We start from the raw sequence: 25,846 nt of genomic DNA, 5'->3' as shown, positions 1-25,846 counted from the left end.
GCTCATTTATAATAAGATATTGTGCTATTCCTGTGCTTCAGAGAATGAAGCACAAGAACACTGTACAGATGGTAGGACTGACTCATGCTTCCTGTGGAATAGTGTTGTTATCATAAGCCCCAATTCTGCCAATCACAGGGCAAAAAATTTAAAAGGGTAGGGTAAACAAACTAGATGGGAAACAGGTTCCATTAAGATTTATTCCTGCTCCCTGTTTCACAGTCAGTGCAGAACCTCCTCCCCCAGTGGAAAAAAACATGAGCAAAGTGGTACTTTGATATGTTTAATTGCTATTAGGTATTTTTAAACATCACAGTATGACTCCTGTCCTTTCATTGCTATATAACAGGAAGCATAAGCTGTGTAAGGCATGTCTGCTTTGGCTGTAAAATATTTTTGGCAATAAAACGTGATAGTTGTCATTTCCTTGAATAATATTTTTTAAAAGATTTCCTACCCTCAGATGTATTCTAACTGCAGGGAAACCTTGTGTTTTATGTCTCTAGATCACCATCAGTCAGTCTCAACAGATATAATACATATACTGTATTTGAAGATTAGGGACTACAAATACGATTTAACAACAAAATCTCCCAGTGCATCCTCACTCTTATATTGTTTGAGATGCTGGACAAGCAGCTAGGCATGCCCTCCATTCTTTCTCCATAGAACACCTATTTTCCCACATTCAATAGTATTCCACACATGAGTCAGATTCAGAATATTCTGTGACAGCCAGCCTGTGGATTCTTCCATATTGAGCTGAGTTGTGGAGGGAAAGTGACTGCAGACCTCAGAGAATACCAATGACTACTGCTTAAGGATGAGATAGATACTTACCAATATTCTTGTCTTCTACAGAAGAAGAAGAAGAAGAAGAAGAAGAAGAAGAAGAAGAAGAAGAAGAAGAAGAAGAAGAAGAAGAAGAAGAAGAAGAAGAAGAAGAAAGGAGAGTATCTATACATACTGAAAATGATGGTCAATGGTTGAGAATTTTTTTTATTCCTCTGCAAGAGTGAAAAACTGAGCACTGTCTGAATGAGGACAAACTCTGGGGGAAAGAATGGGGAAATCTCCTGACCTCACTCAACTGTGGAAAACTACAGAAATATGTTGCACTCACATATATATACATGAAGCAGCCAATAAAGGGCCTGATTCTAGGCTCCCAGAAGGTGCTTACTTGATACTGGGTACATGAATGGATAAATTAATCACATATAATACACCTGGCTTATATATACTCATATCTATATATCAAGATCATTTTTCAGGTACCGATAGCTCTCTTACATATAATTTTATCTCTTACATATTTTACAGAGTTATTTATTAATTCAAATAACTAATTAGTTAATTACATTGTATTAATTTATAGATAGTTTTTTATTCCTTTTCTAACTCCAGTGTACTATTCAATGCAAAATCCCATCATAAAACACAATCAGAATATGAGAAAAGGAAACAATACAGCTACATTAGAATGCGTACAGCAAAAGTGAAATCACATAGAAAACATAAACATTGTATTCAACAGTTCATATTTAGAAATCTACTAGAATTATAATGTCTTCCATAACCTGCAGATAGAGATTGAGGCAAGGTAAACCAGCCATTTAAGAAGATTGTCTCTGGAGGTTGGAGGACAGAGTTGGCTGGACATGGCCTGCCTCTAACTTCTTAAACTAGACTGCTAACATCTGGTAAGTGGGAGATGGTGTACCATCTCTGGTGTTGAAGTCAGCATGAATTCTATATGTGGAATGAAAATGCAACTTCCTCCTCCTCTTCCACCTCTTCGTCCTCCTCTTCTTCATCATCTCTGGAAACACAGCTCCACATTCAGGGCAGTACATCTTTTACACCCCAGGTTTGACACTGAATATATCCAGAATCCTAAAGACAATCCCAGCTCCTGAATAAGCCTACAGGGAAAATTAGATACATGTGCTATTGTGCTCACACAGGTTATTGTTGCTTTCACACTCTGTCTTTCATATGAAAACAAACAGCGGTGTACTTAAAAAAACGTGTTGATGTATACAACATGCCTATTTATGAATCCAGGATTTCAAACCTCACAGAAGGAAACAACAGAGGAAGACTTCTCCAGGCTCAGAGCTTATGTAGTCAGTCCTACTTCCTGACTTCTTTCGTTCGAGAACATTACCGGGGACTTCTCTGAAAACCAGTCAATCCATTATTTGACTCCAGGCATTTATGTAAAGCCTTAAAGAGCAAAATTTTGTCATTTCTTTAAAAGGCCATTTCAAAAAGTACCTCACTCATCCATATTTCCCATTAGGAAATTATTATGATTTGAATTATCTACATCTATACATCAGCAAAGAAAAAGGACATGGAAGGACATCCTTTTTTTTAAATTCCTCTTCAGGAACCACCTTTCTTGTGAAATCTGTGAAGCAGCCCTAAGTTCCAATGCTCCACTGTAACTCTGTTTGCATTTCAACTTATCAATGTGTTACTAAAAACAAATACTGCTTACATAGCTTAGCTCCTTTCGGCCATTCCTTCTGCTTCTTCTGATTTTCCTGAGTAAAATGTTAGTTTGGATTTTTCTTGAGCCAGATATATGTCCATCTGTCTTCTGTACAAGAAAGATGAACAAGATAGATGTCCTATACATATATACTACACAAATTCCTAACTTTCAGTCCATTTGTCACCAATAAATAAACAATCCCCACTGTGATGCTTGGGGATACACACATGCTTGATTGATGTGTGTATGTGCACACCTTGAGAATTACAGCAAGGACTGCTTATAGCAAGGAATTTGCTTATACTAGATAAGGCATCCTTCACTCTTGAGAGACTATTTATTTATTTATTTATTTATTTATTTATTTATTTATTTATTTATTTATTTATTTATTTATTTATTTATTTATTTATACCCCGCCTATCTGGTCATATTGACCACTCTAGGCGGCCTACAACACATAAAGGGAAAAAATATACAAGAACAATATATAAATAAAAAGGAAATTGTACATAATTTAAAAATTTAAAATTCAATAAGATGGAGATAGAAAAACATAATAATGAAGGAAAGGGAAAAGGTCAGGGATTAACGAAGGGGGGAAGGCCTGCTATGGTAACATGCTCTGTATGGAGGACTTGGAACAGCGTCTAGTGTGGCTGAGAAAGCCAATTCGAGAGCGACAATCCCTTCCACACACTGAAGACAAATGCAATCTGTACCCTGCCCAGTTCCCTGATTTTGCTGCTTTCGTGACTGCCTCTTTGCTTATACTAAGCAACAAAATTTCAGCCAGTGGATTGGGAGAGATGAATGCTAGCCATTTATGTCAAATATTACAGAAATATGCTGATAAATGTGCTATTTAATACTTTGTTAAAGTAACTCACTTTGTTACTATATTTAGAAAATGCTTGCCATTTTGTGTACCAGTGAATAGATTTGCATTTGAATCTTATTTCCCTTCTTCTTCTTCTTCTTCTTCTTCTTCTTCTTCTTCTTCTTCTTCTTCTTCTTCTCAACCTCACTTGACATGGGCTGTGGTAAGGTGATTTTGTTAGTAAAGTCACGATGTTCCTTCTGGTATGAGGACATCATGTGACAAGGGAGGAACAAAAATTTAAAGATTTGTGTGGCATCATAAAGACTTACATACTTGTAGGCCTTTACACTAAATACAAAGGTGTTTTTGCATAAACATTCATGGTCTGCCGTCTGCTTTATCACTGCAGTCTATGAAAGTATAGGTCATAGTACATTTGTTAGTCTTCAGTCCTTTACAATAATCTTTGCTGTTTTTGTTGCAAATTAACATGGCTACCCTTCTGTAACAAAATTTATGACAGTCAGTCCAGTTATGTATTTGGATGGGCAAATACCGTAAAGCCAAGGAGTCAAATTAAAAGATGGCAAGGGTGGTACATATGAAGAAACTATAAGAAGGAAAGGAACAAATAAGTTGACAGCAGACTTGAAGAAGTTGTGAATGTGGTGTGCATGTGCATGTGCACATGTCTATTAAATATACTTTTAAAAAACTGGGTATTGAAATTAACACTCATTTGTTACATCATATATTATTTGCACTTCTAGTCAGGGAATTTGCAGGCAAACCAGAAGAGTTTCAGCAGCTCTGGTGGAATTTCTGAGGCACTTTTTTTGTATGGGACTGGTCATAAAAGCACCAGTTCCTGTGAAAAAGGCTTGGCAGTTTTGTTTGAACTTTGAGTATAGACAGCTACCAAAGCAGTTACCGGAAGGTGGAACATGTAAGTCAGTCCCTAGCTGGATTTATAGCAGCAACACTGTCCCTTATTCCAAATGTTATGGCTCATTACTGGCTCAGGCTGCTGAGTCCCAAGTGTCAGCAGTATGGCTATCTAAGCTTCATTACTTCACATTCTGGAGAGCTATATTCAATATATAGGTCATCATAGCTAGCTTTACTGGAGTGGATTAGAGTTAGAAGATATATTGCAACTTAGTGAATATGATGGTGTGATGCTATCTTTTAATTTAGTTGTTGATACCAAAGGATTTTCCTTCAGTATTGGTTTCATCCCAAGAAGACTAACAAACTCAGAAAGCTAGCTTTCGGAGCACACATTTTATTCATGGAGAGCTCTCTGGAGAAGACAATGGTGTGATAGATTGTCCTTAAAGGTATTCTTTTCAGTCAAGAGCGAGAAATATGAAAGTTCACTTCTTCCTTTTGGTTTTCTAAGTCTGAATGTTAAGATGGCTGACTAAAATGACTGGACATTCTATAACCCTGTGTGGTGTCCGCCCAGGTCATGAATTTTAATGTGCTATCTGCATGGACCAATGAGAGTGCTGGAGAGGCGGAGTCACGAGATATGAGAGTCTCTGCGGGAGAAGGAGGAGTTTAGATTGGGAGTTTGAGATTGGAGATTGGAGGATTGGTAGGTTTTCAGAATTTGGAGTAGAGGGAGAGTTTGAGAAGGTGGTAGAGAATAGAAAGGAATGTTGTTTTAGTTGAGGGTTAACGACACTGATTGAACTTTTATTTCCTGTAGCAATCAAAAAATTCGATTTAGTTCTCTTTAAAAAGACACATTGCCTGGACCCCTGTGATTAATAATAAACAATGTTGATGTAATCAACTGGTGGCAGTGACACGACCAATAGCTTGTTCCCTAGGATTGGTGAAACAACCAAGGGACAGGCAGGAATGTGACACCCTGTTTGGGCCCATGAAAAAACTGGAGCACTAGCTGCTGCTCCTGAAGAAAGGGCATGGTGAAGGGGGAATGGTCACTGTAGCAATGTGAGTTAATGGTCCCATTTTCAGTCTATCTCATCATGGCCTTATGATTCATTACTTTTCATGTCCTCAATCGCTTGCTGGAGATTATGAGGTCTCAGCCTAACACTGAGGCATCCTCTCCTCAAAGTGGCTCCATTCCTATAACAATAGTTGAAGGTTATGATCCTGAAGCCAAAATGGCAGGGGTCTATAGAGACATAATAACACACAAGATTCATGCAGGGATACCATGGACTGCAGCTTCAGAGGAGAGTGGAGCCCAGCCTTTGTGGAAGGGAACTAGGATCCCCATTCTCTTTCTGTAACGCTTTTACCTTCACCAGTGACTAATGGATTACTGAAACACAGGCACAAGGAAGGATACTTGGGCAGATTCAGAGTAGGGATTGTGCATCACTCTTCTGTCCCCCCCCCATATAATTTACTCTCAGAGGGTGGTGGAGCATTGTCCTTAGGCTCAGACATTCTAGCTGGAAGAGAGTTTTGTTGAACCTCACCTTGGATAGAAGGTCAGATGCAATTAGTTCCAGAAATACATTCCAGAGCCTGTCTTGGGAAATCTTCTCCAACATCTCTACCATTGAAATAACTTAACTGCCATACTATCTAATAAGACTTTTATTCGTTAACATGTAAAGTCCTGTTTCAGATATTTGCCACGGATCCCATTACTTCTTGCCATCAATCATTTTCCTTTTCCTTATTGTTTTAATGCTGAAAATAATACATGCAAGTCACTCTAATTATATTCAGCCCTTGATTTAATTGGGGCATTTACCGTATTTTTTGCACCATAAGACGCACTTTTTCCCCCTCCAAAAGGGGGGTAGAAAGTCTGTGCGTCTTATGGTGCGAAGGTGGTGACTTCGCCCCCACTGGCCCCGTGGGGGGGAGCGTTGCAAGGGTCCGAGGGAGCCTTCCAGGACCCTTGCGATGCTCCCCCACCCCCCACGGGGCCAGCGCAGGCGAAATCGCCAGCTTCCTGGTGGGGGGAACGTTGCAAGGGTCCTGGAAGCTCACTCAGACCCTTGCGACGCTCCTCCCACCGGCAAAATCGCCAGTTTCTGGGAGTGTTTTGAGGCTTCCCAAGCCTCAAAACATTCCGAGAAGCTGGCGATTTTACCCCCCCTGGCCCCGTGGGGGGTGGGGGTAGCGTGGCAAGGGTCCAAGGGAGCCTCCCAGGACCCTTACCAGGCTTCCCCCCACCTCCCCACGGGGCCAGCCCTAGCGAAATCGCCAGGTTCTGGGAGTGTTTGGAGGCTTGGGGAGCCTCCAAACACTCCCAGAACCTGGCGATTTTACCCCCCGTGGCCCCGTGGGGGGGTGGGGGTAGCGTGGCAAGGGTCCAAGGGAGCCTCCCAGGACCCTTGCCAGGCTGCCCCCACCTCCCCACGGGGCCAGTTCTGGCGAAATCGCCAGGTTCTGGGAGTGTTTGGAGGCTTGGGGAGCCTCCAAACATTCCCAGAACCTGGCGATTTTACCCCTCCTGGCCCCGTGGGGGGGGGGTAGGGGTAGCGTGGCAAGGGTCCAAGGGAGCCTCCCAGGACCCTTGCCAGGCTGCCCCCACCCACCCCCACGGGGCCAGCCCTGGCGAAATCGCCAGGTTCTGGGAGTGTTTGGAGGCTTGGGGAGCCTCCAAACACTCCCAGAACCTGGCGATTTTACCCCCCCTGGCCCGATCGGGGGGGTGGGGGTAGCGTGGCAAGGGTCCAAGGGAGCCTCCCAGGACCCTTGCCAGGCTGCCCCCCCACGGGGCCAGCCCTGGCGAAATCGCCAGCTCCCAGGACCTTTTGAGAGGCTGGAAAGCTTCTCAAAAGGTTCTGGAAGGTCGCTATTTCGCCCATGCTGGCCCCATGGGGGGGTAGCGTGGCAAGGGTCTGGAAGGCCCCCTCGGACCCTTGCCATGCTACCCCCACCCCCCCACGGGTCCAGGGGGGCAAAATTGCCACCTTCTGGGGCTCTTTTGAAGCTTCCCAAGCCTTAAAAGAGCCCAGAAGGTGGTGATTTTGCCCCCTCTGACCCTCGGGGGGGGGCAGGGTGAGTCTCTAAAGGGTCCTGGAACACACTCTAGGACCCTTTGGAGGCTCACCCTGCCCCCCCACCAGGCTAGAGGGGGCGAAATTGCCACCTTCTGGGGCTCTTCTGAAGCTTTCCAAACCTCAAAAGACCCCCAGAAGGTGGTGATTTTGCCCCCTCTGGCCTTCAGGGGGTCTAGGTGAGCCTCCAAAGGGTCCTAGGTTGTGTTCCATAAGACAGACCTCTCCATAAGGCTCACCAATTTTTAGGAGAAGAAAACAGATTTTTTTTCCTGTTTTCTTCTCCTAAAAATTTGGTGCGTCTTATGGAGAGGTGCGTCTTATGGAGCGAAAAATACGGTAAATCTTACTGTCGGTGTATCATGTATAAAAATACTTGTGGTGTTAAAAATCAATAATTACCGCTGTTTATGCATCTGTGAGAATGAAGTTTGTGACCACGAGCCTCTGTGGTTCCACTGACTTTCAAGGACAATAAAAGAATAATCCATAGCATAGAGAACTATTTCTTTACTGATTGATTTTCTAAGGCTATTCTAAAGAGTTAAAGGGCTGTCTATTTTTGACAACAAATAAATAATAAATAAATGCAGAACATGTGAAATATTATACAGAGACTGCTTCTTAATGGGTTGTGCTTTATGCCGGGTCCACTGGCATGCGTCACCATGGCGAACGTCCTTTGCCTTCCCCCTCCGGAAGCGGCACGAGATGTGAGAAGCGTGTGCTCACTCGGGGAGGTGGGGGAGCATCCATAAAAGGATGCTTCCCCGTGTGTTCAGCCTCTTTCTGAAGCTTTCATTCCCTTAGTGGCTGTGCAGTGCGCTCAGGAAATTGTTGGCTGTGTCAGGAAGGAGATTGGATGGATGATATTGGGGGGTACACTGGCACTCTTTGAGGTTTGAAATAGTTTGGGATTGCTTAGGATCCCCAGCCTGGCCATAGCACAGCTTATTTTTTAAATTATTAATTAATTTAATTTACATCAATTTAATTTATGTATATTAATTAGTGGTTTCAAATTATTGAGAGTGGTTGGGAGGCTACTTGTGGGCCCCTGGGACATTGTCCCCTGTCTGGGGGGCAGCGCCTTGATGGGGTAGTGAGTGAGTTTGACCCCCACACACACACAGAGATAGGTGGCTAGGATAATAATAATAACATTTTTAAAAAAGAATTAAAGGAGCAGTCAAGGGCAAGATTGGTCAGTATTGTTTTTATTGGAGGGGCTTTCAGTATTAAATATTTAGGATAGAGGAAATAAATAAATTGTGACTGGAGCAATTGGTGTGAAATTGTTAAATTATTGTTTAATTACTAGCGGGTTGCACCCTGATTGATAGATCCTCTTATATAGAGGGTGTTTTTTACCACACTCTGGTGGGGTCAGTAGTGCATTTAATATTGTGTTAGTTGGAGGGGAGCATGCTGCCTAAGAAAGGACAGGGTTTGAGCAAAGGAAAACATCCTGCAAAACGCAGGACATGCAGGGCTTCCCCTCCAGCATTATCATCATCTTCGGATGAGGAGGGATGGCCAGTCTGGGAGGAGCTTCATTCCAAAATAGTTGCTGGAGAAGCAAAGGGTGGAGCATAAGGAAGGAGGAACCACAGAGGACCAGCCGAGGTGATTGGCAAGGGACTCTAAAGCACATAAGAGGGGAAAACCCAAGGGCTTAGCTGATGAACTTTTGTACCATCTTATATCATTGGAAAATGATAGGCAAAGTGCATCTGGACCAGCAGTGACCACAGAGGACAGGCATTCTGGAGAACTAGAAGGTACAACCGATGAGGGACATCCAGTTCGATCACGTAGATCCACTGGGAGGAAAGAAGCCCCGAAATGTGATGCAGTAGCCGAGGCCAGATTTGATGGGAGTTGCCTTCCACAAGCATGGATGCGGCTGGGAATCATGTTCTGAGTGAGCTTGCCATTGCACTGGACACTAGAGGGCACTAACACTGTGGCCTTGGGGGGGTTGGACCACAGTGGACAACTCAGACTGGGGTCGGCTTGCATTGGTCCAGTCAGGCTATTAGGCACAGGAACTCAAGGTGGGCGCTTACCAAGGACCAATTCCTGGTATTTGTTGGCCTCCTTATCAGGTGCCATCTTTTGCCAACCAACAAAGTCAGGTCACCGGAGTTGGAGTTTGGCCTTACCCCTCAGTCCTGAACACAAGTCATAATTCTGTTCCCCTTAAGGCTTTACCTTTTGGGGGATTACTCCCTCCCAATGGGCAATCACTTGACACTGGCTATGAGGGGAAAAAATCTGAAGGAGTAATTATGTAGACATCTTTGAATTTTTAAACAGAATTGTGGATGCTAAAGAAATCAAGAAAGAGGATGAAGTAGACAAAGAAAGGTGTAGGCAAAAGAAGACCGATTGTTCTTGGGCCAATTGGCTGCTGAGGTTTTTGATCTATTTTGGAGTCATAGTTAAGGCACAGCCATGGCGGTCCTCGTCACTGGTACAGTACGTAGACCTGATTTATAGGGCATATACCGATTACAGGGGTGATGGTGTTCACTTGTTGGATGATGGGATGGAGGTGTTTTTGACTGACCTGCATAGGGGCCTGCGTGCCGAAATTTTTGGCTTAATGGAGGGAATGGGGCATATTTAGTTTAGCCCATTCCATGCCGGGTAGTGCAGAAGGAAGTTGAATCTGTGAGTGCCCAGGGAGTTCAATGTAGGGGTTATCACATCTGACCTCTAGGCACTGTGGATTGTGAAGTTATAGTGCTGGGAGGAAGGACTTGCTGGGGCCCTCCCTGGGCTGACGGCCACCAAAGAAAGGTGGCTTACAAGCCCAGGGGTGGGGGCTTGAAATTACGCTGAACATGGTCATGCTGTCCGGAGGACAGCGCAACAAGGTGGCATGTTACCCGGCTGTATAAGGTTGGTGAGGTGTCCTGGGAGACCTTTGGCACCAAACTTGATTCTTCACTGCCACAGGCCCCTGCATTTCATGTTATGATATGTTTCAATAAAGTGTGGCCCTAGTTTTACCCATCACCTGTATCTCGCCTCTTTAATCTGGGGTGGGAGGGCAATGCCTTCTGTTCACAAAGAAGCTATTTTTATCTTTTCTTTTGATAAGCAGAGTTATATTTTTCTGTTTGCCTCCCACTTCTTCACATTCCAATAATTTGTTTTTAATTTCATATTGTTGCTTGTTATCAATGGGTGTAGCCATTCATAGGGTGACTCACACCAGTTTGCACTTAGATGACATTTCTCCACCTCAGTTGGGGCTTTGGTGTCCCAAAGGGGAAAAAAATCAAAAAAATTAAAAGATTTTCTACTTTGCATTATTTTCCTTTTTGCATTTGAATTTGCAAAAAAATCATGTTCCTTGATATATAGTAGTTCTAGCTCAATAAGAATATGAGTCTCATCTCTCATTTAAAAAGGTCTTATCTAAAGGGTGCTTTGCCTTATCCTCAAAATGTCTATCGATGTTCATAGACTCCACAAACATCTGGTTCTAATTTGGATATGGTTCTACCTATACTTTCACAGTTCTTTCTTAGAGCAGTATGTGTCTGACTATGAAACATCATCTTATGGGCCATGATCAAGGAGGGTCTAGGTCAGGGGTCTCTGTGTAACTTAGGAGTAGAGCATCTACTTTGCATTAATGCCTAAGTTTAATTCATGGGCAGTTCCAGTTAATGGATGTGAAGCAGCAAATTTGGGAAAGGCTCTGCTTGAGACAGTGGACAGCAGCTTTCAGTCACTGCCAAGCAGCAATTCCTTGGCTTCCAGGATGGTTCTGGACCGCAGCACTCATTATTGCTGACCACTGCCCATGCTGCTTTAGGATGGTACTTGGGGCAGCAGTTCAGCAATATTGTATGGCCTAGGATTGGGGGCCACTGTATGTAGAAAGCATCAGGATGGATGGGCACAATACTGATTCAGCAAAACACATCCCGTGTGATTCCAGTAAGTTGTGAATTTTAGAGCTGCGTGTTACAGGAGTTGAGCCTCTTTTCTCTGGTATGTGAATGTCTCATTCATGTGTGAAAAGCACAACTGCTTCGTGTCTCTCTTTTATCCATCCTTAAAAACAAGAAGAGGTGACTTGTCAGGGTCAGGAAAACTCACTGAATACCTCCTTTGGGAACTTGTATAGGCACCACTACCTTGGAATCTAGTGTTGCCATGACCACATTTGGGAAATTGCTGCCAGATTCCCTGCTGCTACCGTTACTGCCCCCTTCTGGTAGCAAGTTGAGAAACTCTCTATAGTGCAAAAGTGTATAACAGTATAGTGTCTTCCTGCACTATAGAGTTCCCAGAGGAAAGGCCACAGGAAAGAAATCCCCCTTTCTTTCTGTCATGTTGTCATGTGGTGCGCACATTTTACCCCACTGAAGAAGCCTCCCCATATTTTCTTCATGCTCTGAAGGGCCGAACCTTGGGCCATGATGAAAGACATGGGAGCATAGAGTTGCTCAGCTAAAGGGAAAATGGGTGACAGGGCTTTTTAAGTGTCATCTCAATCCTGAGCTTAAAAGCAAAATCAAAGCAAAGTGCTTATATAACACCCCAAAGCACTTAAAGCACTCTCTGGGCTTCACAATTTAATTATTCAGGCTATACATTGCCCTCCCTGTCCCAAAGGAAGCTGGGTATCAAATTTAGCAACCTCAGAAGGATAGAAGGCTGAGTGAACCTCAAGCTGGCTGCCTGGGATTGAACCCAGGTTTTGAGTAGAGTTTTGGCTACTGTACATCAGTTTTACTGCTGTGCCATAAGGCTCCCTAACTGGTCTCAGCTACCTCAAATTTACAACATGCAGAGTGAAACAACAAGCTGCTTTAAGAGATTTGGAGACAAAAACATTAAGAAGGAAGAGCAGGAGGTTTTCTGCTTTCTGTCGTTCCTGAACTGAGTTGGTATGCAGATCACTTGGTTACAATTGTCCTCATAATAGCTAGATAAATTTGAATTACAGTGGTGCCTCGCATTGCGATGTTAATTCGTTCCAGCAAAATTGCTGCTAAACGAAAATGTCGCAATGCGAAAATAAAAAGCCCATAGAAACGCATTAAAACGCGATTAATGCGTTCCTATGGGCTTCAAACTCACCGTTCAGCGAAGATCCTCCACAGCACGTCGATTTTCACTGCCTGTTAAGCGAGGAATCCGTCCCAGAAAACAGCAGGAGGCCATTTTGAATCTGCCGATCAGCTGTTAAAAAAGCTTTGCTTTGCGATGATTGGTTCCCCAAGCAGGGAACCGATCATGGCAAAGCACCACCAGCCAGCCAGCCAGCCCCGGACGACGACCGGCCTCTTTGGCAGGGCTGTCCCGGGGCGCAGATGGGCAGGCCGGAGGGTCTTTCTCCAGCGAGCGAGGGCTCAGAGGCAGCTGCCCGGGGCGGGAAGGGGCGTGCCATCCACCCACTGACCGCCAGCCAGCCAGCCAGCCTGGGAGACCCCCGGTCTCCTTGGATGGCGAGCGGCGAGAGGAGGGCTCGGAGGCAGGCAGCCACCCGGGGCGGGAAGGGGCGCGCCACTCACCCACTGATCGCCAGCCAGCCAGCCCGGTATGATGCCCGGCCTCCTTGGATGGTGAGCGGTGAGAGGAGGGCTCGGAGGCAGGCAGCTGCCCGGGGCGGCAAGGAGCATGCCACCCACCCACCGACCGCCAGCCAGCCCAGGACGATGCCAGGCCTCTTTGGATGGCAAGCGGTGGGAGGAGGGCTCGGAGGCAGGCAGCCGCCCGGGGCAGCAAGGGGCACGCCACCCACCACCAGCCAGCCAACCCGGATGCCCGGTCTCCTTGGTGGGGTGCAGATGGGACGAGGAGGGGGTCTCTGGCATGCTGCCCCCCCAGTCCAGCCACTGCCGCCCTGATCCCGGTCCCGGGCGGGCGCCTCCTCCTTTGCAGCGCCTCCCGCTGTGACGGCTCTCTGGCTCAGCACCCCAGGGGTGCGCGCAGGGATCGGGGCCTTTGCCCCCTCCTTCCCTCCCTCCTCCCAAGGCGCCAATCCAGAGCACCCCTGCTCCCCCTCCCGCTGTCCCCTATCTATGGAGGAGCTCTGGGGGGTAGTGTGCAGTGCCGATCAGCTGTTTAAAAAGCATTGCTTTGCCATGATCGGTTCCCCAAGCAGGGAACCGATCATCACAAAGCGAAATTCCCCCATAGGGAACAGCGCAAAGCGATCGCAAAAGCAATCGCAAAATCTTCATCGCAAAGCGATTTCATTGTTATACGAAGCAATCGCTATGCGAGGCACCACTGTATAGTAATTATTTTAAAGTCTGCTATTGCTATCTGCTCGTCAGCCATGGAAGGCAGCCCATCTAGGAGAAGGAAAACTCCAATTTCAAACCTCCACTGCCTTGTGGCTATATCCACTCATGGAAAAGGCTTCAGGAGTTAACTTCGAGGCAAAATCCGGAGCTGGAGTCCTGAAGGCAGCATGTGTCGTTCTGCCAACTCCTGTGACATTGCTGGAACCAGTTGTATTGGCTCTTGCCTTTCCATTGGACCATTTCAGCAATGTGGAGAGGGGGGATCTGCTGCTTGGGTAACAGCCTATCCTCCATATTACCTTACCCGGGCTTCATGCTCTGGAGAGGACACTCCTCGATTCAGAGCATGTTACCATAGTCTCTCGAGACTGAAGGATGCCTATGCTATGCTATTGCATCTCTCCCCACTCTTTCCTTCCACAGCATAAGCATGGATACATGATGAATGTTCCAACACTAGAGGCATTCCAAAAAAAACCTTAGATAAGCACCTGGCAGATATGCTTTGATTGTATTCCTGCATTGAGCAGGGGGTTGGACTTGATGGCCTTGTAGGCCCCTTCCAACTTCTATGAGTTTTATGCAAGCTAGCATTATATTTTCCCTCTTTTTGTGGTATGGAGGTGGCCACCTTAAATTATTAGAGGCCTTTGATGAGCAGAACTGATTGCCCTATTTGGAGAAAAGAACACTGAAGAAACTGTTCGTAACTGGGTGAATGGGAACCATTTCTGGAAATTTCTAAGCGGTGCTATTCCCGTTAAAAATGAGAGGTGAACAAAGAGTTCAGAGAGAAACAAAGAAGAAATATCAATCTTGCAAGCTCCTGGTTTTTTCATCCAGACCGATTTTTGTGTGTGCCTGAAGCCATTCATTTAATTATTAAACAGGGATGCCATGGCCTGGTTTGGAAATTGGAAACATTGTTGAATTTGTTCCTTGTAAACCCTTCATAGTGGATAGAACAAGACTGGAAGTGGAACTCATGTCAAAACAGAACTTAGTGTTAATGAACATGCACAATTGAAGAGATATGAACAAGTAAAAGAAAATAAATTGATTTAAAAGAATCTGTGCCTAATATTATTTTATCATCAAAATAGAGTTGTATAGAGTGGACCCTCTACTTACGGAATTAATCCATATTGGAACGGTGGCTGCAGGTCGAAAAGTCTGTAGGTCGAGGCTCCATTGACCAATTGAAAACTGATTAATCCCATAACCGTCCATTTTTGTTCCATTTTTGTTCCATTTTGGTTTTTTCCTGGTCTGTAGGTCAATTCTCCGGCTGCAAGTCAAATCTAAATTTTGTGGCCAGAGAAGTCCGTAACTTGAAAAGTCTGTAAGTCAAGGGTCCACTGTACAGAGAGCATGTCAGTTCTGAAGAGGAATGTGTGAAATATAGCTTCCCTTCCACGCTATGTATGAATTTATTTAGAGAGCTGAAGATGTTCCCAAAGGTAATCAGGTAAACAGGAATAAGATAAGAAATTAATCCTTATCTCCCTTGGTTTGAACAGGGCCAGGGGATTTTGGCTTTTTTTTTGTTTTGTTTTTTGTTTTTTTTTTGCTAAAGATGTGCACAGGTTTCAGAGAAAAGTGTCCAAATGAGATGCAGATTTCAGTTGCTTAGCACACCTCGACATAGCGCTGAAATTTGCTCCAGTATTCTGAGGGCTAAAAATTGTGAAATCTGGACAAAATTAAATTGGTTATAGAAGAAATGGAGCTTGAATTCTCACTAAAAGCTAAAATGACTAAACTAAGGTTATCGTACTTTATCATGTTTCTCATACCATGAAAAAACTAACCGGAAAATACAGTTATCTTAGAAAAAGTTGAAGGTAGTAGGAGAAAAAAACGTAATGAGACATGCATTAATTCAAAATAGGAAGCCTTAGGCATTAGCTGGTAAATTTGAACAAGGCTATTAATGATAGAACCTTATGGAGATTGTTATCACATGTCCCCATTTCTTTGCCAGGAAATTTACTTTTTAATTCTAGAATCTGACTCAGGACTTCTAAAGAAGAAAGTCCCATCAAAAATAGTATTATATGTGTTTTTATATGCTATTACTACTACTGCTGGACCAAGAACTCCCAGAAGTACAAGCTGGATTTTGAAGGGGCAGAGGAACTCGAGACCAAATTGCTAACATGTGCTAGATTATGGAGAAAGCCAGAGAGTTCCAGAAAAACAGTTCCAGACAGGAGCCACGAAATTAAAAGACACCTGCTTCTTGGGAGGAAAGCAATGAGAAACTTAGACAGCATCTTAAAAAGCAGGGACTTCACCTTCCTGACAAAGGTCAGCAGAGTCAAAGCTATGGTTTTCCCTGTAGTGATGTATGGAAGTGAGAGCTGGACCATAAAGAAAGCTGACTGCCGAAAAATGGATGCTTTTGAATTATGGTGCTGGAGGAGACTCTTGAGAGTCCCCTGGACTGCAAAGAGAACAAACCTATCAATTCTAAAGGAAATCAGCCCCGAGTGCTCATTGGAAGGACAGATCCTGAAGTTGAGGCTCCAATACTTTGGCCATCTGATGAGAAGAGAAGACTCCCTGGAAAAGACCCTGATGTTGGGAAAGTGTGAAGGCAAGAGGAGAAGGGGACGACCAAGAATGAGATGGTTGGACAGTGTCATTGAAGCGACCAACATGAATTTGACCCAACTTTGGGACGCAGTGGAAGACAGGAGGGCCTGGCGTGCTCTGGTTTATGAGGTCACGAAGAGTTGAACATGACTTAAAAACTAACAACAACGACTGCTGCTGTCGCCGCCACCACCACCGCTGCTGCTCCTGCTACTACTCCTACTCATTTTGGAAATGCAGAGCTGGAAGGGACCCTATGGATCATCAAATCCAGCCTGTCAAGGAGGCATGCTCTGTTTGTGCATAGCTGAAATCCAATAGCTCCTATGACCAAGTAGATTCAAGTAATGATTGAAACACAGCCAAACTTTATTTTCAAGGCTTCAACACAGGACAAAAAATTCTAGGCTGGTTGGCAGTCAAACATTTAGTTTCTGTTGCAAGTGCATTCTTTCTAACCTTTCCCTGAACTCTCTCAACTGCCTCCATCAACTTTTATATTACACCATTTAACTTCTCATTCTCTCACACTCACTCTCTCTTTCAAGCCTAAACAACAACCATAAGTTCTTCCTTTTCTCCCACAGACGTATCACAGTATAGCTCCTTCTCACAGCATTCCAAGATGTGTGATAAGCCCAACCCAAAAGACTGTGGATGCTATCTGCTAAAGAGTTAATTAATTCATAGGTTGCTGCAAGTCAGAACTGACTTGGTGGCACCCTACTACAATGGTCTGTTATCCCTAGAACTGTTAATAACCCTGAGTGACCACTAAGATTATCTCTCTCAGAGACCTGCTGGCCTTCCATTATATTTAATATTCCTTTCCCTTCTTAATTTTTGTACAAATTTTACTCTAACAACACCCAGTCTATCTGAAGATGTAGGCTACACTCCCCAAAAGCTTGTGCCTTTTTTTTTTTTTAAGAAGAATTTAAGGTGCCACTGATTGTTTCTATTCAATTTTTAAATCATTCATTAGCTTGCAATCCAAGTGTGAAGGGAAGCCAAGACGCCAACAAGGTCCCCTTCTATGAAATATAGTGATTAGTAGCCTTTTGTGTTTACATGAAAGAAAAAAGCAAGAAAGAGAATCATTTTCCAGTTTTGTGTTATTTTGTTTATTCCATGAAAAGGGCAACTTAGATATTAATACCGTATTTTTTGCTCCATAAAATGCAGTTTCCCCCCCCAAAAAAGTATGTGTGTGTGTGTGTGTGGGGGAAAGTATGTGCGTTTTATGGAGCAAATACTGTAAAAAAAGGGTTCAGCCACTACCACCCAGAAGCCTCCCACCGCTGTGCTGGAAGGCCTCTGATCTAGCACCAGAGGCTGCTCGCCATAGTAGCCACATTGCACCTTGCCACTCTGCCATCTGTGCTGCTGGCATTCCAGGATCTGCCTCCTGGAGCCCGCCTGGAAAGCCAGCAGGGCCAACAGGCCTATGGCAGTAAATTTAAATGGCAGAGGGTGATGAAAACAGCCAAGGACTGAAGGGGAAAGAGTGATTCTAGAAAGACCAGGGGAAAGCACAAATGCAGTCCCCCACTACCACAAATTATGTAGTTGATTTTCTCACATTTGGGGAAATCACAGGGACCAGCATACCCAAAGTGCAATGGATGAGCCTCACCCTAGAAAAACCACTTTCATGATCATGGTATTTCCACTGCCAGGTAAGTATGAATTGGAGTGGCCCCTGCAGTTCCTGCCCCCTTCTGTGCCCTGCCCCGCCAAGGCATGGTGAGCCCCCTGGCTGCACCTCCCACTCAGAACAGGGCTGCACAGCCCCAGTCCCACCAGAGGCCAAGAGAGGTCCTCAGTGTTTTGGGGTGCCACGCAGGACCCCCATCAGGGGCCGGATGTTCCTCCCACAATCCTCTAGTGCACAGATATTAGCATACCTAATGTGCGGGGAAGGCAGGGAAAACAGGAAATTCAAACTTTCAGTTAACAAAGAGGCTGCTTCTCTGCTTCCTCGCTCATCCAAGCAGTTAAAGAGCTGGGAGAGAGACCTGGGACTGTCTGGCACTGTCATTTTAAAATGTAAAATTTAGTTTAAAAACTGCTTGTTTTGGGTTAAGCCGTGCTTGGGTGAAAACGTGCTCCATTTGAGTTGAAACCTGCTTGTGGAGAAATGTGTATGCTTGCTTTAAAAGCTGCTAGTTTTGCTTTAAAAGCTGCTTGTTTGGGGTTAAACCGTGCTTAGGTGAAAAGGTGCTCCATTTGTTATAGTTTATTAAATATTTTATTACACTATTTGATTCAAAAATTTTTTTCCTGTTTTCCTCCTCTAAAAATTAGGTGCGTCTTAAGGTCAGGTGTGTCTTATGGAGTGAAAAATACGGTAATTCATATTAACAAAAGAGGGGTACACGGATATTTTACATTTCTCTATGTTTTCATTTAATCTTTCTTTCACCCTTCATATTTCAAACTTTTCTTTCACCTTATAATCTTCCTGGAAAATTGTCTGGAAAATTCTTCATTCAATGTTGTCTTGATGGCTGCTGTCAGCAGCCAACCAGAACATTAAGGGGAGAGAAGGAAATCTGAATCTGTAAAAGGGCCTGGAATGGTCCAGTTATTCCTTCTGGGAGGGATTGCTGCATGCTGCTGACCATGCTCCTGACACCCTCCATTTGGGATTGTGCTGCCTATCTGCTAGCCTGTGCCTCCATCTTAGATACTTTCCTTTTTTCTTGATTTTCTGGGTGATGTTTCCCATCCCCTTTTGTTTCAAACATTGTAGCTGTTAGCTGTCTGCCCTACCTGCTGGTGCCTGCTGGACTCAAAGAACGGAAAAACAGAAAACATCAAATGGGGGGGGGAGGGTGGAAATATTTTAGTAACTAGATCTTGTTTTTGCCTTTATTTCCCTACCTGCTTTTTTTGGCTTTTGGGAGAGAGCACTATATGTGTTCGGTTTTTCTTTTTGTTTTGTCATTTCCCCCTCAGTGTGTGAGGAAGGGCTTTCTCAGTTTAATAGTCTTTTAAAAGGTTGTTAAGTGATTAATTTATTGCATGTTTATTCTCTTAAAGATGTATATTTTGGTAGTTGGAGTGTTTTGCTTGCTTCTGTGTGAGGGGGTGGGTGGGCCAGCAGGGAGGACTTTCTGACTGTGCCAGTATTCCACTGAACTGTGGGGTCATTGTTGTTGTTGGTCGTACTGTTGCCTGCTTTTGGAATAGATTGATTCACTTTGCCTTGCGTATTTCTTTTGTTTTTTTTTCTTTTGTTGGTTTTTTAAAACTATTTTAAAAGAGTCCTTTAGGACTTTTTTGGTACCAGGAACATGAGCAGAAAACCTGAAATGCAACAAACGAAAAGAATGTAAAATAAAAGGGCCTGCTAATGAAAAACACAAAAAAAATGAAAAAGGCATTGCCAGAAGAAAATGAAATGAAAGAAGTATGAATTTTTTTTCCTGTGCACATCCTTAGCCATTAGGTTCTTAAATCTTGTAGATACCAACCACAGTAAACAAACATTTAAGAAACAAAAATTATCCAAAAATACATTTTGCTGTTTTCAGGTTAATTAAACTGAATTATACTTCTTTAGAACAAAATGAGACAGAAGGTTATTTTCACAAAATGTGTAAAAGAAATGAAGTGAGGGAAAATAACAAACCTAATTTAATATGATCAGATCAATAGGCATAATAGATACTTCCACATGTGAAGCAAAGCATATGCACTCTTTGTATTCATGGCCCCAAGTGAACTCCAGTTGGGATGACTTGCTGTGCTTAAAAGATGTTCCAGTAGCAGCTGTTTGGGCTTGCTCCAGTTGTAATTTAATGTCCCACTGGGAAAAAGGTCTTCTTTGGTTCTCATGAAACAGAAATGTTCTGCATGTTCTACAGGCAAGACATAAAGTTGATCTCTAGAATGTTTTAATGTGTCATGTATTTTATCTTCATATTTTTCACTTCAATACATATAGAAAACACTACACCTCCCTTGCAGAATATATCCTCTTTGTCTTTTTAAGTCCTATTATGTACTCCTATTATGTACTGCTTGTTTTCATTTTGATAACAGTAATGTTAATCTATGACATTATACTTTCATCGTGCAGGAATAATGGTTCTCATCTCATTTGCTCCTCTTGTCATACCCAGTGTATTGCGTAATGAACAGCCATGCCCCCAGAACTCAAGGTCAATGTAAGACATCTTCTTTTAGTTAGAATTCACTTTGAATATTCCTTCCTTCCTTCCTTCCGTCCGTCCGTCCATCCGTCCATCCCTCCATCCGTCCGTCCGTCCATCCATCCATTTGATTTATTTATCTCTTTCCTGCCCATCATGGCTCCCAAACTGATTTACAATAGACAGACACAAGTTAAAATGTTCTTTTAAAAATAAAATAAAATGAGAGCAAAAATATTTAAAAGTATTTAAATATGTTAAAATATTTAAAATATTCTCCAATAGCCAATCCTGGAGACCAGGATTGGAAAAATGAAGTTTTGGCTGCATGTTAGAAGCTGAACAAAGATGACTTCCTTTGTGAGAGAATTCCATAGCCAAGAGGAAACTCATGTCTCATTTACTCACTAACCTTGCCTCTTGGGGTGATTAGTTGGCAATACCGGTAGGACCTCCATTATGGATCTCAGATTCCAGACAGGGACATATGAGAGGAGGTGGTCTTTCAGATATACTGTTTTATACATCACAAAAAACATCTTGAACTGAGCATGGAAGCAGAAGGGGAAGCCTGTGTAGTTGATTCAAGGCTGTCTTTAAAAGGCACACTAGACAACAGTCCAACATGCTAACCACTTATTTTAGAGGAACAGTGAGTGACTTTTGTAATGTTTTATTCACTCTGCAATCCAGGACATGCACTTACTTCACCTCAGAAAAAGGTGAAGTCACTGAGTTATACCATCTCAATAGTATGCCACATAATCTGAAAACTAAAATTATGTTTTCTCTGAAAGTAGACAGTGCTATAATCATATCAGAACATTTTAATTGAGTAAAAAGAAAGCCTAATTGTAACTTTGATACTAATTGAATAAATATGATAGGAACCATGTAATAAAATATAATTTCCAAATTGAATTTGTACAAGCTTGTGACATACTTCATGACTATATTCAATATGACTAGTGGCATGTTTACACACTGCCTGCTTTTCAGTATTGAATACAGTGAGACAGTTGTTTTCTGGAAGAGATATTTATTTAATCAAAGTGTGATCACTGTGTACCATCTTAGACACTGCTGTCAACTGCTCAGGTATTACTCTGCAGCATAATTACATTGCCATTGCCAGTAATGCAAAATATAAATAGCATGTGGTTTAAAATTAACACAAGTGTATATACATAATTTTCAAAAATAAATGGTTGGCTATTATACCTTTCAGAGACAGCAATTCCCTTCAGTAATGCTGGTTCAATACTGTAAAAAATAATGGGACAGAGGCAAGTGTAATACTGGGGAAGGTCAGAAACAAGCAAAAGAATTGATCAGCTCAGTATGTCACTGCATTATCCTACATCTAATATGGAGTGCCACAATTATTTCTGAGATTTATGGATTTAACTTGACAGTACTACAGCAAATACAATAAATGTGCAAATCTAGACTTCATTTGTACATCCAAGGATCCCTACTTCAGACCAGGCTCTTGACTATAAATGAAAGTTAATTTCTACAGTTTCCTCACATTCTTCATAGCACAGTCAAGGGAACTGATGAAATCTCACCAATGGCTTGTTCCTCAGCTGAGGCAGCTATCTCAGCACAGCAAGATAACCTCTTGATGATTCTCCAGCTTCCTGAAAGTTTTTTGTCTTAGGGTATTGTAGCGGCCACCCTGTCATGCATATTCAGCAGTGTATTTGCATGAAGGAAGCTGTTGGGAGGTGGAGCCGGCTATATAAAAGGGGGGCTGTAGCAGAGTGTGGAGTAGATAGGGAAGAGACAGAGAAGAGAGGTTTGAAGAGAAGGTTTGTGTTTTGAGGCAAAGAGAGAGTTTAGGGAGTGAACAATCAGAGGGTTATTTGTATTAGTTAAGTATAGAAGAGGTTAAAGGAAAATACTGAACACTTTGTGTAACTTCAAAAATGTGCTTAAGAATTATTCCTGAAACAACTTGTAACCAATAAATCTGTTTTTATTTCAAAGTTAAGTATTGAATGGACCTCAGTCTTTCACAGGAAACATAGTTGGTAAAGACAGCAACTGGTGGCAGCGTGGTAAAGGATGTGGTGGGATACATAACGTGAGCTAGTTGTTTGGTGAAACAAGCAGGGGCCACATGGTAAACATCACAGGTATCATTGGGCAGAGTGAAGCAAGTACTCAGAGCAGCAAAGAATTACAGTAGTTTTTAAACTTTTGTTACAGTATTCTTGTTTGTCAGATGTTTCTGCCTCAGGTCCCAAAATTACTTCTGTAACTTTAGCTACCATAAGTGTGACTGGGTGGGTACCTGCAGTGAGGGGGGAATGTATCATGGCTTCTTCCATCTCAGGTGGCAAAAGAGAGGCAGTGGGTCATAGCTGAAATACACATCATCAACAGAAGTTGGGGCTATTCAGCATAAGACAACATCTAGATGGACATATTAACTTCCCACCTAGCTTATTTCATATTGCAGTGAATTAGTGTTAGTGTTAATATATGTGTGTGTGTGTGTGTGTGTGTGTGTGTGTGTGTGTGTGTGTGATGTGCCATCAAGTTGTTTCTGACTTAAAATCTTAACGAGGGCTTTTAAGGTACATGAGATGTTTGAGGAGTAATTTACCATTGTCACCCCTCTGGTGAGTTTCCATGGGTGAGCATGGATTTAATCCCAGGTCTCTTACGTCCTAGTCCGTCACTCTATCTACCACACCACATTAGCTTTCAGTAAGTCAGTAGATGGAGGCAATATTGCTATATCTTTCATGATGGTCCAGTTCAAAATATGGCTGCACAAAAGTAGTTTTGTATAGCATGTGTAGTAGTGCTTGTACAGCACAGAGTGAAGAGGCAGCACAATTCAAGAGAAAGAGCAAAATCCAACAGAAAGTTACTGAGAATTGGATGGCTTAATTTTGCCTGACTCCATGTGTAAATGTGATCAAGCCAGGGAAGGTCCAAACATTAAATCAAGGGAAGTAAGACATCTTACGTGGCAGATTGTGGGTGTCATGAAAAACCAGCGATAGCTATTGAATTTATTTGAATTTACATACTGTATTTTTGCTGCTATTAAGATTTCCTGAGATTTCCTGACTCAGATAACAAAATAATTTGACTGCCCTAGGTTTTTTATCTAACTGACATGAGGGAAGTGCCTTTTGCTGGTCTGCCTTAGGCAGCCAAAAGATTTGAGTTGATCCTGGATCAAGGTCTGGAGTGTGTAAGCCCAACTGGCTGGTTCTTGTCTTTACAGCATTCTAAAGATTAGTTAACACTGAGGCATTAAAAAATACCCTAGAGCAACAATAATCTCAGAAAGAGCAGAGTTTAGTTCAAAATAAACATTTTGAAGTTCTGCCCTGCTTACCGTTATCAATTTTTAGGAAGAGGGGAATCAGCTGAGGAAGAATGTAACCGCACACTATCTTATAGAAACATTGCACAGAGGAGAGCTGGACTTTGTTTGATTAAATAGACCTTTGGGCATGTCTCTGAGGAAAATTTACCATCTTTATACTAAGTGCTTGGTGATATATTTTCTAGAACTCTCTTTCTCAGAATTCCAAAAACAGTGAAGACTCTGGATTTTGGGGGCATAGTAAGCAAAATGCCCTCGCCATGGACACCTCATTCTTGAATGTATCCCAGAAGTCAAGTAGAGGCTCCGGTTCCTTTCCTTGCGTTTGTTGTGGCTTCTGTGATGGGAAGAGGCAAGTGAAGAGTCAGCAATTGAAAGGATGGGAATAGTTGGGACAAGGGGCTTCCAGGGGTTATCACGGTACCCTTTGAATGTTAGATACTTTGGCACATGCCCACTAATTTCAGACATGCTTAGTAACTGCATGCCGTCATATAAATTCTGACCAATTCTAACCCTTTCCAGAGTATTTCTAGGTAGAGAGTACTCAGGAATGGTTTACTATTCTCTTCTCCTGGAGGTGTCCTGGGACTGTGAAGATAGCTTAAAGCTACAGAATGGTTCTCCCAGTCTCTGGCTCTGTAGCCATATACTATAGCTCACTCAACTATCCATGCTTAACATGAACGTTATGCTGCTACAATATAATTGCTCCCATGAGCTGGGACTTCTCCCACTGATCCTTTCCCCTTTTTCTGGAGTGGGCAACACATGATGTGGTCAGATGTGAGCCACCAGGCTATTTATGTAGTTTTCACCAATGATCCCTCAGCTGAACTTGCCCAACTGGTATGATAAATTATCTCATTGCAATTTTTCAAGAGGCTTTCTTGGTTCCATTTCCACACAAATCCAGTGTGGATCTTAAGGGATTTAAAGTTAACCAGGAGGGAGAGATCTCTGAGTTGCAGCTTGGCAACCCTATTCAGTAGACTTCTTCCATCTCAATGTATCTACTTCTGATACCCCCCCCCCCAAAAAAAATATGTCAAATGTTGTTTACGGTCACTGAAATCCTGCATTTTCTACAATCAGTGGGATAGGCCCAGTTCATATGATGGAATCCAAACTTCATACTATTGCTTTCAGGTCAGCTTATCATCATCATCATCACCACCACCACCACAATATTTTCTTCTGAAGTATTTGCTTTCATTCTTACTACTGTAGCATATGGACCAGACAGCAGATACTAGGGAAAGCAAGGACATTCAGATACAGAGGGCTACGCTTTGGATAACCATATATATTTTATAGTACAGTCTTTCAGCTGTTACCTAAAGATCTATATAAATAGTAAGTACTGTTATTATTCTGTTACTCATTGCCTAGAGAAACAATGAAACAATTGCTTTGAGCTGGCAGGTGGGGGGGGCATTTTCTGACTCCATGAGAATTCCAATGTCTTTAGGGTTCATATTAGGGTTCGAGTTATAGCTAAGGTTAGGGTTTAATGTCCATGTCTTATATTTCCTGGAATTCCACTGCCCCCTTCCCCATATAGGGCCAGTCTATTGACAAGCACAGTATCTCACTTTTTTCTGTATCTTAACATTATGATTCGCCACTGAAGGGCATGGAACATAGGCTGAGACAAAAGAGTACTGTACTGGCAACATTCAATAGGTTTGCTGAGAATGTTTTTGTCCAGCAATTTTTTAAAAAGCTATGGGAGAAGTGGCTGAAATTCAGGAAGATTATTTATAGCAATTCAGGTGACAATGTCACTGAAAGCCTATACTGTAGCTAGAAAGTTGGTTAGATTGGGGGGAAATTTGAATATGTTTTGAGCCTTGATGCTCCTTTGGGTTTTGTATTGTTTTGTTTTCCACTACTCTAAATTTTGCAGGACAGTTCCTGCTTCAAAAATGGGACCTTTCCATATAGAACCTCATGACTATTTGAGTACACACTTTCCCTAAAATCTAGATTATTTATACATTTTTTCCTATTTGTATACATTTTAAATTTATACCTTTTTAATTTAGTTTGACATTGTTTGTGAGACAGTAAAAAAAGATGACTACCAGTTTTCTTCAATGACAGGAAACTGAAAAACAATTGATACTTC

The 25,846-nt window shown here is 42.7% G+C and overlaps 1 non-coding gene across 1 annotated transcript; it reads right to left on the bottom strand.

Moving 5' to 3' along the window:
- Window positions 1–17,726: 17,726 nt before the first annotated feature.
- Window positions 17,727–17,890, bottom strand: LOC140705335 (U1 spliceosomal RNA). Its single transcript, XR_012084752.1, has one exon. It is a non-coding gene; the product is annotated as a U1 spliceosomal RNA (small nuclear RNA).
- Window positions 17,891–25,846: the final 7,956 nt, after the last annotated feature.

Source organism: Pogona vitticeps, chromosome 2 (genome assembly GCF_051106095.1).
Source record: "Pogona vitticeps strain Pit_001003342236 chromosome 2, PviZW2.1, whole genome shotgun sequence".
Lineage (NCBI taxonomy): Eukaryota > Metazoa > Chordata > Lepidosauria > Squamata > Agamidae > Pogona > Pogona vitticeps.
The sequence above is the reverse complement of the archived record's forward strand: the minus strand, read 5'-3'. Positions and strand labels throughout refer to the sequence as shown.